We start from the raw sequence: 6539 nt of genomic DNA, 5'->3' as shown, positions 1-6539 counted from the left end.
GGGACCAGACACCGAGCATGCCCTGCGGCCCTGGCGGCGGCCTCCACGCATCCCCCGCCCCAGGAGTGGAGGCAGGGCTGGTAGCCCTCTCCCACTGAGCAGTGGGGATCCTGTGGCCCCACTGCCATCTGCATAAGGAGCCGTGAAGAAAAGGTGCCCACGGAGACTGCTCTCTGAGGAAGGCTGGGCTTACTAGGTCCTGGCACTTCCCACTGGGGCAGCCTCAGCTCAGGCTCAGGCCTGCAGGGCTCAGCTAGGGCTGTGCACCCTGGCTCTCCGCGGGCACCGGTCTACAGCGTGTCTGTGCCCAGGCTTGCTGACAGAGTGTGCGGGCCCACAGGTGGGGGGATGGGCCCTAAGGCCACCCAGGCAGCCTCCAAACCCTCTGAATGGCAGAGTCTCTACTCGGGGCTGGGGGGACATGCCACAGGAGTCAGGTTCTAGACTGGCTGCTGATAGGCGTGGGAAGCTCAGAGCCCCAGAGAGCTGAGCCAGTCTGGCCTGCAGGGGTCACGCCCCATGGAGGGCTGGGGGGTCTGTCTCCCAGGCCTCTGATGCCATCTTCACAGTCGGCATCTCCGAGTCTCCACACCCAGAGCAGGATTTTGGCAGGAGCTGCCTTTCCCTGGCCACTCCATCCACGGTGGCAGAACTGGGCCACTCGCCAGGCCCAGGCCCATGCTCGGCCCCATCACTCACTTGTCGTCTCTTCACCAAGCCCTGGGTCCCAAAGATTCCCTCCTGCGTTATCTTTTGGAAGTTTTATCGTTTACATTAAAATCCGTGATCCATTTCGAGTGTTTTTTTTAGCAGGGTGAGATGTTTAGATTGAGGTTCACTTTTTGCCTGTGCACGTTCGATCTCTCCAGCCTCGTTTGTTGGCAGTGCTGCCCGCCCCGCACTGAACGCTTTCTCGGAGTTCCGTGCTCCGTGCCGTTGCCCTGTCTCCCCTTCCGCCCAAACCACACAGGACTGGTGACCGGTGCTCGCTAATAAGGCTTAAAATGGGTAGAGTCATTCCTCTCACTTTATTCTTCTTCAAAATTGTTTTAACTATCAAGTTCTCTTGTCTTTGCACATACATTGTAGCGCAATCTTGTCTATATCCACAAAAAATATTGCTGAGGTTTTTGTAGGAATCGCATTGCCTTTGGACATCACTTTGGAGAGAACTGACATCTTTACTATGTTGACCCTTATAATCCAGGGGTCCTTAACCCCTGGGCCGCAGACTGGCACTGGTCCATGGCCTCTTGGGAACCGGGCCGCACAGCAGGAGGTAAGCGGCGGGCGAGCGAAGCTTCGTCTGCATCTGCAGCCGCTCCCAGCGCCAGCATCACTGCCTCGGCTCCGCCTCAGGTCCTCAGGCGCTAGATCCGCACAGCAGCACCGGTCCTTTGTGCCAAAAAGGTTGGGGGAGGTAGATGAGGACACAGCTTTTCCTGGATGGCTAATTGGTGTGTTTGTATTTTCCTTATTTTGGAGACCATTTATTAGCGTTTATTTTTCTCGGGTTGGGGTTTTAGGGTAGGAAATGAGACCAAGAGACAAATGCGCCTGATAAAGAATCTCTGCACTGTGCCCACGATAGAGACTTTTCCTCGAGGTGGGCGAAGCTGTTGGTAGTTTTATGCATAGAAAGTGACAGGATTATATCCCTAATTTAAAAAGATCAAGCTGGTCACAGGGCGAAGTTAGGAGTGGAGCAGAGATGGACAGGAGCAGGGAGACCAGTAAGAAGGCTGGTGAGAGGTGGCGCCGGCCTGAGCGGAGGCAGCGACCACGAGTCTGGAGAAGAGCAGAGGTGTGAAGTCTGGAGAAGCGCTGTGGTCAGTACGGCCTCGAGGACAAAGCCGGCACAGATACCAGACTCAGCACTTAGGGGGGACTCCGGCTATTTGGACATTGATCCCTCATTCTGCTTAAAGGAGACTATTTGCTAAATTCTTGATTTATCCGGCCCTAGAAAGTAGAGGAAAGACTACAGGGAAGAGTGAGAAGAAATGCTGATCATGTGCTGGGCTAACGTGCACCACCTCACAGCCACCCGAGAGGGAGCGGTCACCCTCATTTAACAGAGAAGGAAACCGAGTTTCTATTTCTTTTCCTAAAGTCACACAGTTAGTAGGTGGTTGGGTCAGAAGTCACCTCTGTGCCCGTCTGGGCTCAGGCACTCCACGACAAGGAAACAGCCACCCTCGATTCCATTCTGAGCAGCCAGGAAGTTCTTGTAAGTTGAGACTTCAGAGGAAGGGAACATGGGCAGAAGCAGGCCGGTGCTGTGGCTTGAAGAAGAACAGATTTCAAAAGACCAGAGGACAGCAGGGAGTGGAGGTGGGGAAGTCGCCGTTACAGGAATCTGGTGCTGGTCGTACTCCTGTGCGGACCGGGCCACCTTCTTCCTCCCCACCTGTCCCCATCCCCAGCTACCTGTCCAAGTCCCAGAACAAGAACTAGCTTGTGTGAGTACATGGCAAGCTGGACCATTAGGTTATGTGCAGCTTTTCTTCAAATAGAGTGATCAAGATTCAACCCAAAGCTGTAAGGGCTATTTGGATTACTCTGTTTGTCCAAGATCCTGTGTGAGTGTAGAGTCCTGGACTCAGAACTGTGTTAGAATCAGTCTTCAGTTTAAATATCTTTAAAATGGAGATAATACATTTCCTGCCTCATTTGGTAAATGGAAGCAATATGTTAGATGAGGCATGTGAAGGGCCTAAAACAGGATTTATTTCAAAGTGAACTTAGTACCACGAATCTTAATTCTTATTTTACTAAGTGGGCAGAGCCCTTAAAGCAGGAAAACGGTCTTCTCTGCTGCCCTCTTGTGTGCATTTTTGGAATAAACCCGAGTGTAAGTCAATAAAAGTTATTTGTTATCCTCTGCTTCCATCTCGTGTGCATCTTGAGAATAACACCCAAGTATATGTCATCAAGTGTAGGTCATTATGACTATTTCTGCTGCCATCTGGTGGGAAGTTTGGGATTAACACCTGCGAGTATGTCCTGAAAAGTTATTTATTATCCTCTGCTGTCCTCTCGTGTGCGTTTTGAGAATAACACCCTTATATATGTCATCAAGTGTACGTCGCCATGACTATTTATTTCTGCTGCCATCTGGTGGGAATTTTGGTAATAACACCACAGTGCAAGTCATGAAAATCTCTTTTCCGCGCCCATCTCGTGTGCATCTTGCGAATAACACCAGCGTGTAAGCAATTAAAAGTTTTTTCTCTGCTGCCATCTGGTGGGCATTTTGGGAATAACAGTGAGTGCATGTCACGAAAAGTTACTACAGCTGTTATCTTGCAAGCATTTTGAAAATAACACCAGAGGGCATGTCATTATGAAAAGTTATTCTCTGCTTCCATTTTGTGTGCATCTTGGGGAACAGACAGGAGTACATGCCATGAAGTTATTCTTTGCTGCCATTTCGTGGGCATTTTGGGACTACATCCAAGTGTATGCCATCATGAAAATGTATTCTCTAGTGTGAATCTTGTGAATAACACCAGAATGTAAGTATTAAATTTATTCTTTGCTGCCATCTGGTGGGCATTTTAGGAATAATACCAGTGTGAATGTCATGTAAAGCTATTTCTTCTATCTCGTGTGCATTTTGTAAATAATATCCAAGGTCATGACTTTATGAAGTTTTTCTCTGTCCCCATTTTATGTGCATCTTGGGAAAAACACAGGAGTGCATGTCATGAAAAATTTTTCTCTGCTGCCATCATGTGGGCATTTTGAAAATAACACCCAAGTATATGTCGTCACAAAATTATTTCCTGCTGCCATCTGGTGGGCATTTGGTGACTAACACCCGAGTGAATGCCATCATGAAAATTTATTTTCGGCCCTTATTCAGTGCGTATCTTGCGAATAACACCAGAATGAAAGTAATGAAACTTGTCATTTGCTCCCATATGATGCGTGTTATTTTAGGACTAACATCTGAGATTTTGTCATGAATAGTCTTTCTGTGCTGCTAAATGGTGGGCATTTTTTAAATAATACCATAGTGCAGGTCATGAAGTTTGTTCCACTGCTCTCTCGACCGCATTTTGAAATTAACATTCAAGTGCATGTCATCATAAAAATTTATTTCCTGCTGCCATACTGTGGGCATTTCGGGTATAACACCCCAGTGCATGTCATAAAATGTTATTTTCGCTGCTATCACATGTGAATTTTGAAAATAACATCCATGGCCATGTTGTTATGAAGAGTTTTTCTCTGCCGCCATTTCGTGTGCATCTTGGGAAAAACACAGCAATGCGTGTCATGAAGTTATTCTCTGCTGCCATCTCATGGGCATTTTGAAGATAACACCCAGGTATATGTCATCATAAAAATTTATTTTCTGCTGTCATCTGATGGGCATTTGGGGGAATAACACACGACCCTATGCCTTCCTGAAAATATATTTTCCTCTCTCATCTGCTGTGCATCTTGGAATAACATGAGTGTAAATGTTATTCTCTGCTGCCCTCTGGTGGGTATTTTAGGAATAACACTCGACTTTGTTATCATGAATATTCATTCTCTGCTTCCATCTAGTCAGCATTTAGGAAATAACACCACAGTGCATGTCATGAAAAGTTATTTCTGCTATCTCATGTGCATTTTTAAAATAACACCCAAGGGCCTGATGTTATGAAATCTTGCTCTGCTCTCATTTCTTATGAATCTTGGGATGAACACAGAAGTGCATGTCACGAAAAATGATCTGTTTTCACGTCGTGGGCATTTCGAAAATAACACCCCAGTGTAAGTCATCATGAATATTCATCCTGTGCTACCATCCTGTGAACTTTTTGAGAATAACACTCAAATGTATGCCATCGTGAATTTTTTTTCTGCCCTCGTCTACTGTGCATCTTATGAATAACATCAGAAGGTAAGTAATAAAAAGTTATCTCTGATGCCATCTGTGTGCATTTTAGAAATAAAACCAGAGTGTAAAAAATAAAGTTATTCTGTGCTGCCATCTTGTGTGCATTTTGAGAAAAACACCAGAGTGTACGTAATAAAAATTTATTTCCCGCTGCCATCTGGTGGGCATTTTAGGAATAATGCCCTGGTGTTTGTCATCTTGAATATTTGTTCTCTCAACCCATCTTGTCTGCATTTTGGGAGCAACACCGCAATGCATGTCTTGACATTTTATTTCTGGTGCTATTTCATGTGCAGTTTAAAAATGTCATTTAAGGGTCTGTTCATATGAAGTTTTCTCAGCCATCATTTTGTGAGCATCTTGGAAATAGCACAAGGGTGCAAGTCATGAAAGTTATTCTCTGCTGCCATCTCGTGGGCATTTTGAAAATAACACCTAAATGTATATCATCATAAAATTTTATTTTTTGCTTCCATCTGTTGGGCATTTGGGGAATAATACCACAGTGGGTGTATTTTTCTGTGGCTATCTTGTGTGCATTTTGAAAATAACGCTCAAGAGCATTTTCTTATAGTTTAGTCTGCCGCCATTTCAGTGCATCTTGAAAAAGCAAAGGAGTACATGTTATGAGAAGTTATTCTCCACTCATGGCATTTTGAAAATAACATGTCAGTTATTTATCATGACATGTCATTATAAAAATTTATATTGTGCTGCCATCTGTTGGGAATTTTGGGAATAACACCACAGTTTATATCATAAAATGTTATTTCTGCTGCTATATCTCATGTGCATTTACAAAAATAACAACCCAAGGTGTATCATTAGGAAAATCTTCTCTACTCCAATTTCATGTGAATCTTGGTAATAACACAGGAGTGTAAGTCATGCTCTCATCTTTTGAAAATTCCAGGTGTGTATCACCAACAAATATTTTTCATTGTGATCCGTTGGGCATTTGGGGGATAAAACCTACTGTAAGTCATCATAAAAATTCACTTTATGCCCCAATCTTGTGTACTTCTGGAAATTACACGAAAGTTAAAAAAAAAAAAATTATTCTCTGCTCCCATCTAGTGTGCATTTAGGGAATAGCACCTCAGTGCCTGTCAAGGAAAGATATTACTGCTAAGTCTTGTGTATTTAAAAAATAACACCCCAGTATATGTCGTTATAAATTTTTCTCTACTGACATTTGTGTCAATCTTGGGCATAAAATAGTACAAGTCATAAAAAAGTGTTCTCTGCTGCCATCTCATAGATATTTTGAAAAAACCATTCAGGTCTATGTCATCATAAAAATTTGTTTTCTGCTGCCATCATGTGGGTATTCTGAGAATAACACCCGAATGTAGGTCATCATGAATATTCATCACTGCTGCTATCTGGTGAGCATTTTGGGAATAAAACCACATCGCAACGGCCACACACACACACACACACGCGCACATGCACGCGCGCACACATACAAACTCCAGTGAGCCCGTGCATCATTCCTTTCTGCAGCGGGTCTCCCGGCAGGACTCTGAGCGCAATGAGCCTCCCCGAGCCCCCAGCCTGTCCCGGGGCACGGAGCACCCGGCACTGAGCACGGAGCACAAAACGCCTCCCTTGACCGAGCCCAGCCCCGGCACGACCGCCC

Source organism: Pteropus vampyrus, unplaced genomic scaffold, assembly GCF_000151845.1.
Source record: "Pteropus vampyrus isolate Shadow unplaced genomic scaffold, Pvam_2.0 Scaffold343, whole genome shotgun sequence".
In the NCBI taxonomy this organism is placed as follows: domain Eukaryota; kingdom Metazoa; phylum Chordata; class Mammalia; order Chiroptera; family Pteropodidae; genus Pteropus; species Pteropus vampyrus.
Note: the sequence above shows the minus strand (reverse complement) of the source record.